Source organism: Amblyraja radiata, chromosome 6 (genome assembly GCF_010909765.2).
Source record: "Amblyraja radiata isolate CabotCenter1 chromosome 6, sAmbRad1.1.pri, whole genome shotgun sequence".
NCBI classification, from domain to species: Eukaryota; Metazoa; Chordata; class Chondrichthyes; order Rajiformes; family Rajidae; genus Amblyraja; species Amblyraja radiata.
In genome coordinates this window covers 102145295-102154718 of record NC_045961.1, presented here as the reverse complement: position 1 = coordinate 102154718, position 9424 = coordinate 102145295, and the positions used below count along the sequence as shown (strand labels likewise).

The following is a 9424-nucleotide window of genomic DNA, read 5'->3' as shown; positions in this document are numbered from 1 at the left end:
TAATTTGAGGAAGAACATTGTTGTGATTGAGGCAGTGCAGCGTAGGTTCACGAGATTGATCCCTGGGATGGCGGGACTGTCATATGAGGAAAGATTGAAAAGACTAGGCTTGTATTCACTAGAGTTTAGAAGGATGAGGGGGAATCTTATAGAAACATATAACATTATAAAAGGGCTGGACAAGCTAGATGCAGGAAAAATGTTCCCAATGTTGGGCGAGTCCAGAACCAGGGGCCACAGTCTTAGAATAAAGGGGAGGCAGTATCTGTGAAGAGAAGGGTCTCGACCCGAAACGTCGCCTATTCCTTCTCTCCTTAGATGCTGCCTCACCCGCTGAGTTCCTCCAGCATTTTTGTCTACCTTCCCATTATACCTCCCCTTTCCCTTTTCACCGACTCTCAATCTGATGAAGGGTCTCGACCCGAGACATCACCTGTTCCTTTTCTCTGGAGATGCTGCCTGTCCCGCTGAGTTACACCATCCAGCATTTTGTGTCTATATCTAATTCTCTGTCGTCCTGTTGCCAGGTCAAATTCATGACCCATAAATGCATATAGTAGGGAAAGAGGCCCTTCGGCCCACTATCCTTATACCGTTCACCAGGCACTCAGTTACCAACCCTACATTAATGCTTGGTAGACAAAATTGCTGGAGAAACTCAGCGGGTGCAGCAGCATCTATGGAGCGAAGGAAATAGGCAACGTTTCGGGCCAAAACCCTTCTTCAGACTGATATAGGGTGGGGGGTGGGAAGAAGAAAGGAAGTGGAGGAGCCAGAGGGCTGAGGGAGAGCTGAGAAGGGGAGGAGACAATAAGGGCTACCAGAAATTAGAGAAGTCAATGTTCATACCACTGGGGTGCAAACTGCCCAAGCGGAATATGAGGTGCTGCTCCTCCAATTTCCAGTGGTCCACACTCTGGCCATGGAGGAGGCCCAGGACAGAGAGGTCGGATTCGGAATGGGAGGGGGAGTTGAAGTGCTGAGCCACCGGGAGCTCAGGTTGGTTAAGGCGGACCGAGCGGAGGTGTTCGGCAAAACGATCGCCAAGCCTGCGCTTGTTCTCACCGATGTAGATCAGCTGACATCTAGAGCAGCGGATGCAATAGATGAGGTTGGAGGAGGTGCAGGTGAACCTCTGTCGCACCTGGAACAACTGCTTGGGTCCTTGAATGGAGTCGAGGGGGGAGGTGAAGCGACCAGTGTAGCATCTCTTGCCCCCCTACAGTAATGCTCACCAATCCTACATTAATCCTATTACAGTCTATCTTCACACTTCACCCTAGATTCTACCACTCACCTACACGCTCGAGGCAATTTACGGTGGCAGTTTTCTTAAGGAGGTCTCTGACAAAGAGCAATCCAACCAAGACCTCAACGGTGGAACAGGCGGAGGACGATGGCTAACCTTAGTGGAGCGTCACAACGGCTGGGGAGGCGGATGAAGGCTGCAGCAGAAAAGGGTCTCCGGTCGTCTTGGACTCCATACCACTGGATCCTGACCCAGATCTGTCAAGGACCCCACGTGGGGTGGCTGTCTGTGCACCAGTCTCCCCACGTTAAACAAAGTCACGCACAGGCGCCCATAAGAGGACAGTCATACACGTTTCGAGTGACCGCCGATGATGAATGAACGTCCTCTGCTTTGACCCGTCGTTTTTCACACCCTACCCTTCCATATCTCTAGTTTCCCTCTCCCCGGAGTCTCATTCTGAAGAAGGGTGTTGACCCAAAACGTCTTCAGAGATGCTGCCTGTCCCGCTGAGTTACTCCAGCATTTTGTGTCTCATCCCACGGTTTTATCCTCCCCAAATTCACATCAACTCTTCTCCAATTCTCCCACTCAACTACACATTAGGGGCAAAAGTTAATCGACAATTGACCTACTCTGGAGGTGGAGGCCGGTTCTCTGGATGCTTTCAAGAGAGAGTTAGATTGGGCTCTTAAAGATAGCGGAGTCAGGGGATATGGGGGAGGAGGCAGGAACGGGGTACTGATTGGGGATGATCAGCCATGATCACATTGAATGGCGGTGCTGGCTCGAAGGGGCGAATGGCCTACTCCTGCACCTATTGTCTATTGTCTATTGTCTACAAATGTGCAGGTTTTGGGGAATTTGGATGAAACTGAAGCACTGAATGACAGTATTTGACTATATAAACACAATGCCTGATATTTTGCTTGGGTAGCTTACAACCCAGCGGTATGAAGACTGAATTCTCTGGAGGTTTAGGTTTGGAAGTCTACACCGACCAGCGATCTCCGTACAATTGCACATTCCTACACACACTAGGGACAATTTACAACCTTCATCAAAGCCAATTAACTTGCAAACCTGAACGTCTTTGGAGTGTGGGAGGAAACTCCCGGAGCAGACGGAGAAAACCCACGCAGGTCATGGGGTGAATGTAAATGTGAATCTCCGTACAGCTATCACCTGTAGTTAGGATTGAACCCAGGTCTCTGGCGCTGTAAGGCATCAACACTACATAATAATAATAATAATAAATTTTATTTATGGGCGCCTTTCAAGAGTCTCAAGGACACCTTACAAAAATTGAGCATGTAGAGGAAAAACATGTAAGGGGAATGAAATAAATAGTAGAGACATGACTAGTACACAAAGTAAAGACAGAATTCAATACAAAACACAGTATGAGGCAATTAATGCACAGATGAAAAGGGACGGGGACGTGGGGCTAAGGATAGGCAGAGGTGAAGAGATGGGTCTTGAGGCGGGACTGGAAGATGGTGAGGGACACGGAATTGCGGATCAGTTGGGGGAGGGAGTTCCAGAGCCTGGGAGCTGCCCCGGAGAAGGCTCTGTCCCCAAAACTGCGGAGGTTGGACTTGTGGATGGAGAGGAGACCGGCTGATGTGGATCTGAGGGACCGTGAGGGTTGGTAGGGGGAGAGGAGGTCAGTGAGATATGGGGGGGCCAGATGGTGGAGGGCTTTGTAGGTGAGGACCAGGATTTTGTAGGTGATCCGGTGGGAGATGGGAAGCCAGTGAAGTTTTTTGAGGACTGGAGTGATGTGATGCCAGGATTTGGTGTGGGTGATGAGTCGGGCGGCTACATGGCCTTTCCCCGGGATCTCTGGTTTCCTCCCACACCCCAAAGACGTACAGGTTTGTAGGCTAATTGGCTCGGTAGAAATTGTAAATTGTCCTCAGTGGGTGTGGGGAAGTGTTAAGGGCCTGTCCCATGTGGCGATTTTTTTCGGTGACCGCCGGCATCATATCAGTGTCGCCAAAATAAATTTTGCGACACATGAAAAAACACGACGTGTTATACGTCATCACGCCACATCGTCACGCCGCGTCACGCTACAAATTTCTCCGGTGACCTGATACGTCAGTCAATGATGTCGGCGGCAGTCGCCGAAAAAATCGGCAAGTGGGACAGGCCCTCTAGTGTGCGGGGATCGTTGGTCGGCGTGGGCTCAGTGGGCCGAAGGGCCTGTTTCCGCGCTGTATCTCTAAACTAAACTAAAGCGAATGTTCTTATACACAGTGCGGCCACAACATTCTGGGAAGATCCTGATTGTGGCAGCGTTTCAAACATTTATTCAACTTTTTCCTTAGTAATTGGCAGAGAGACTGGCTCTCCATAACAATCTGTTCACCATGGTGTGGGGCCAAGGATTCTACTGTCAATCATCTCCCTATTTTGTAAGTGGAAGTACATCAGATCCACCTTAAAACCTTAAGGTCATATTTTGATAGCGTGGGAACAGGCCCTTCGGCCCAACTTTCCCGCTCCTGCCAACAATGTCCCATCTATACTAGTCCCACTTGCCTGCGCTTGGTCCATATCCCTCCAAACCTGTACTATCCATGTACCAGTCTAACTGTTCCTTAAATGTTGGGATAGTCCCAGCCTCAACTACCTCCTCTGGCAGCTTATTCCACACACCCACCACCCTTTGGTGAAAAAAGTTACCCCTCAGGTTCCTATTAAATCTTTTCCCCTTCACCTTGAACCCATGTCCTCTGGCCCTTGATTCCCCTACTCTGGGCATCTACCCAATCTATTCCACTCATGATGTAGTACACTACCACCTTCTAAGTCTAGAGTCCCTGGCTTGAATCCAGACAGCACTGCTCCATACCAAACAAGGATGGTCCTGGTGTGTGATAGTGTGATAGTGTCGCCGACCTGTAGGGGGTATGGCTGCCTAGCCTGCAGCTGTCTGTTTTTCATTTCTTTTTTCTTATTTTTAGTTAGTTTAGTGTTTTGTTTTTTAAGGAGTTCTAGCTTTTTATGTGTTGGGTGGGGGGGGGGGGGGGGGGGGGGGAAGGGGGAAACTAATTTTCAGGGTCCCTACCTGGTCGGATATGCAGCTTTTCTCCGGGCTGCACTTTCGACCCGTCCTCGCGGCCTTCCAGCGGGCCTGGAGTGGCATTTCCTGAGGGGACCGCCCGGAGCCTCGGCATCGGCATCGGCGGCGGCTGCGGAGCTGCGGGTCCGATGAGCGAGGGGACCGCCCTGAGCCTCGGCATCGGTGGCGGTGGAGCTGTGGGTCTGGGGACGGCGGTGCAGCGCTGGAGCGCCATTGCGGGGCGGGCGGTGCCTTGCCTGAGTCGCTGCGCTGGACCTCCGGTGAGCTGGGACCGGCGTTAAAAACATCGCGGAGCTTCGGGCGGCGGCGCTGGAACTTTCCATCGGGAGCCTGGGATCTCGCGACGAGATCGCCAGTTGAGCTCCATTCGGCGCGGCCTTGTCGGCTCCGGAAGCCACGGTCTCGAGTAGGGAGGCGGCCGTTCCAGGGTTCCCAGGCCGCTGGGAGGACTCTCCCGACGCCGGAACATCATCACCCGGCGAGGACGGCCTGGAACATCGGGCCTCCGTAGAGGCAACTGTGGAGGCCTCAATAGGCCCGACTATGGGTGTACATTGGGGATGGGACTGGACTTTGTGCCTTCCCTCATAATGGGAACCATTGTGGGGGGATGTTTTTATGTTAAAGCTATTTATTATTGTTATGTTTGTATTCCTTTTTTAATGTGCTGCATTGGCAAAAAGAATTTCACTACATCTAGGTGTATGTGACAATAAATCAACCTTTGAACCTTTGAACCTTTGAACCTCAAGTCTTCCCAGACCTTCCTTGGCAGTGTAGTTTTAATTTATCATAAGGTCAGAAGTGATAGGAGTAGAATTAGGCCCTTTGGCCCATCAAGTCTGCTGCGAGATTCAATCATGGCTAATCTATCTCTCCCTCCTAACCTCATTCCCCTGCCTTCTCCCCACAAACTCTGACACCCGTACTAATCAAGACTAGTAGTTTAGTTTCGAGATACAAGCGCAGAAACAGATCCTTCGGCCCACCGAGTCCGCGCCGACCAGCGATCACCCCGGACACTAGCACTATCCTACACACACCAGGGACAATTTATAAATTTTTCCAAAGCCAAATTAACTTACAAACCTGTAAGTCTTTGGAGTGTGTTTAAGAAGGGACTGCAGATCTCCCCCCTCGACTCCATCCAAGGACCCAAGCAGTCATTCCATGTGCGACAGAGGTTCACCTGCATCTCCTCCAACCTCATCTAGTGCATCCGCTGCTCTAGATGTCAGCTGATCTACATCGGTGAGACCAAGCGTAGGCTTGGCGATCGTTTCGCCGAATACCTCCGCTCGGTTCGCAATAACCAACCTGACCTCCCGGTAGCTCAGCACTTCAACTCCCCCTCCCATTCCGAATCCGACCTCTCTGTCCTGGGTCTCCTCCATGGCCAGAGTGAGCACCACCGGAAATTGGAGGAGCAGCACCTCATATTCCGCTTGGGCAGTCTGCACCCTAGCGGCATAAACATTGAGTTCTCCAATTGCCGGTAGCCCTTGCTGTCTCCTCCTCTTCTCAGCTCTCCCACAGCCCTCGGGCTCCTCCTCTTCCTTTCTCTTTTCTTCTCCCCACCCTACATCAGTCTGAAGAGGGTTTCGGCCCAAAACGTTGCCTATTTCCTTCGCTCCATAGATGCTGCTACACCCGCTGCGTTTCTCCAGCACCTTTGTCAGTCTTTGGAGCGTGGGAGGAAACTGGAGAACGTACAGACAGCTCCTGTAGGGAGGGTCGCAGCCGGGTCATTGCCGCTATAAGGCAGCGCTGACGTGTCGCCCCAGCCCTTTGGTGTCAAATTAGATCTTTTCTTTAGAAATGTTGCATCTAAAAATATATACGAGTCAGATTTTTCCCAGAGCTCCGGTTGCCTCCCACCCTCCTAAGTCGTACAGGTTTGCAGGTTGATTGGCTTGGTGAAATTGCAAATTGTCCCCAGTGTGTGTGTGGTCATGGTAGCGTGCGGGGATCGTTGGTCGGCGTGGACCGAAGTGACAAAGACTTAGTATCTCTAAACTGAACTAACCTAAAATTCACCTACCAACCCCTAAGGCTTTGGAGTCGGCAAGAAAACCGGAGCACCTGAGGAAAACCCACCCAGGTCACGGGGGAACGTGCAAACTCCGCACAGACGGCACCTGTAGTCAGGATCGAACCCAGCTCTCTGGTGCTGTCAGGCAGCAAATCTACCGCTGCGCCACTTCTTATTACGGGCGAAGCCCATTACCCATATAACAATTACAGCACGGAAACAGGCCATCTCAGCCCTTCTAGTCCGTGCCGAACACTTACTCTCACCTAGTCCCATCTACCTGCACTCACACCATAACCCTCCATTCCTTTCCCGTCCATATGCCTATCCAATTTATTTTTAAATGATACCAACGAACCTGCCTCCACCACTTCCACTGGAAGCTCATTCCACACAGCTACCACTCTCTGAGTAAAGAAGTTCCCCCTCATGTTGCCCCTAAACTTTTGTCCCTTAATTCTCAAATCATGTCACTCTTGTTTGAATCTTCCCTACTCTCAATGGGAAAAGCTTATCCACGTCAACTCTGTCTATCCCTCTGTGAATCCCTTTGCTCTCAATTGGTTAATCAGGGGTTGCCAATGAACAGAATTATGGGCCTGTCCCACTTAGGCAACTGCCAGGGACTAATTTTAATGGGATTCACCTAGGACACCTGGCGACAACCTACGACAACGCCTATGACAACCTACGACTGCAAAGATTGTCGCCACTGTCGCCGAAGCTTCTTCAACATGTTGAAAATTTTGTAGCAGTCGCCTGAAGTCGCCCAAAAAATCGCCAGGCCCATAACAAACCCAGCCTAGATATTCAACTGCAGACATCAATAGCTGCCTCTACAAGATGCTTTGTATTTCCAGAACGGTAAGGAGAAAACAGAAAACCATTAAGGGATTTTCTTCTGCAGGGAGTAACGATGATGAGAAGGCTTCATCTACAAAGGAGAGGAGATGAACAGAGCAGGCACTGCATGGTGTAGAGTCACGGACCCGTGCGGTACTACTGCTACCATTAGTTTTCAGTGGGTATTGCACATTATCCCGATGCGGGAGGCATTTCAAGCTGAGCGAGCTCAGTGCTCGTGTCAAAGGGAGGCAGCCCTGTGATGAACTAATGCGCTTTCACAACTTGCAGATTGAGCGCTGGTGCCGTGCCCTGCGCGTGACACAGCTGGTCACAGTCTGGGAGTCGTTGACCCTGCAATTCAGCCGCCCCGTGCCAAGAGCCAGCTGATCCCCCGCAGGTAATGCGGGGAAAGACGGCAGACATTTTACAAGGCAGAGGTTCACTCAGCCCACCTGAACCTGATCCCCCGGTTGTAAAACACTTTAATTCTCCTTCCCATTCCCACACTGACCTTTCTGTCCTAGGCCTCCTCCATGGTCAGAGTGAGGCTAAACGCAAATTGGAGGAACAGCACCTCATATTTCGCTTGTGGGCAGCTTACAGCCCAGTGGAATGAATTTTGATTTCTCTCACTTCAGGTAGCCCCGGCATTCCCTCTCTCTCTATCCCTCCCCCACCCAAGCCGCACCAGCTTCTCGTTCTCACCCAACAAACAGCTAACAACGGCCTGTTTCCTTTATCATCGATACATTTTTGCATATCTTCCATTCATCATTCTTTATCTCTCCACATCAACGTCTATATCTCTCGTTTCCCTTATCCCTAACCAGTCTGAAGAAGGGTCCCGACCCGAAACGTCACCCATTCCTTCTCTCCAGAGATGCTGCCTGTCCCGCTGAGTTACTCCAGCTTTTTGTGTCTAATGACGGATTCTCGATTAGTATGGGTGCCATGGGTTATGGGGAGAAGGCAGAACATTGGGGTAGAGAAGGGAGGTATATCAGCCATGATTGAATAGTGGAGTAGACTTGATGGGCCGAATGGCCTAATTCTACTCCTATCACTTATCTTGGTCATCATGGATGAATTGGGACAAAGGGCCTGTTTCCATGCTGTCTAATATGAGGTTATCTCTTTAGAATTAAAGGATGTTCCTTTCAGAAGGAGATGAGGAGGAACATGTTTAATCAATAGTGTTTTATTATTAATGTTTAATATTTTATTTGTCATTCTTAACTGTCACTGTATGTCATGTTGTCACTTGCGGGCGGAGCACCAAGGCAAATTCCTTGTATGTGAATACTTGGCCAATAAACGTATTCATTCATTCATTCATTCATTCAAGGAAGATAGACACAAAAATGCTGGAGTAACTCCGCGGGTCAGACAGCATCTCTGGTTCAAAGATAAAGGTGACGTTTCGGTTCGAGATCCTTCTTGGAGGTTGGTTTATGTGATGGTCTGGGCAGCATCCACAATCTGCTGCAATTTCTTGAGGTCTTGGACGGAGCTGTTCCCAAACCATCCTCCGATACATCCCGATCCTCTGTCGCCTTCCCTCTGTCGAAGATCAATGCGTTAAATTTGGGATCAGGTACGGAAGTGTGAAAAGGCACACCACCAGATTCAGTGCTAGTTTCTTCCCAGCTGTTATCAGGCAACTGAATCACCCTACCACAACCAGAGAGCAGTGCTGCCTCTATCCACCTCTTTGATGACCCTCGGACTATCCTTGACCGGACTTTGCTGGCTTTACTTTGCAGTGAACGTTATTCAAGTGCTGTCTCTATACCCTGTAAATGGATCGATTGTAATCATGTGTTGTCTTTCCGCTGACTGGTTAGCACACGGCAAAAAGCTTTCCACTGTACCTCGGTACACGTGACAATAAGCTGAACTGAATGGAGCTGATCGATAGAGGGAATGGTTGACGGCAGGCGGAGTTAATGACACTTTCCACTCTCCTGCTGCTGGAGAGGACTGGGTTATAAAGTAGCTAATCAATAGACATGCCTCAGCCAACCTGACTGTCTGCAAATCAATAACTGGGATTCAAAGTTCAAATAATCAGTTCCTCAGAAAAGGAATTATTTTGCTTTTACAAAACATCTCATTCTCAACCCGGACATCTGTAATCAGCCAGGCTTTGCGAGTCACCGTTGAGTTATATTTTCTATTTATTCTCTTTCTTTTGGGCAACAGTGTT

The 9424-nt window shown here is 49.9% G+C and overlaps 1 long non-coding RNA gene across 1 annotated transcript in view; it reads left to right on the top strand.

Annotated features, from left to right (window-relative positions):
- The first annotated feature begins 892 nt into the window (after positions 1 to 892).
- The window catches only part of LOC116974026, a 15700-nt gene continuing 7168 nt past the window's right edge, over positions 893 to 9424 (top strand). The window contains exon 1 of the long non-coding RNA XR_004412262.1: positions 893 to 907. This is a non-coding gene — a long non-coding RNA (uncharacterized LOC116974026). The remainder of the gene's footprint in view (positions 908 to 9424) is intronic.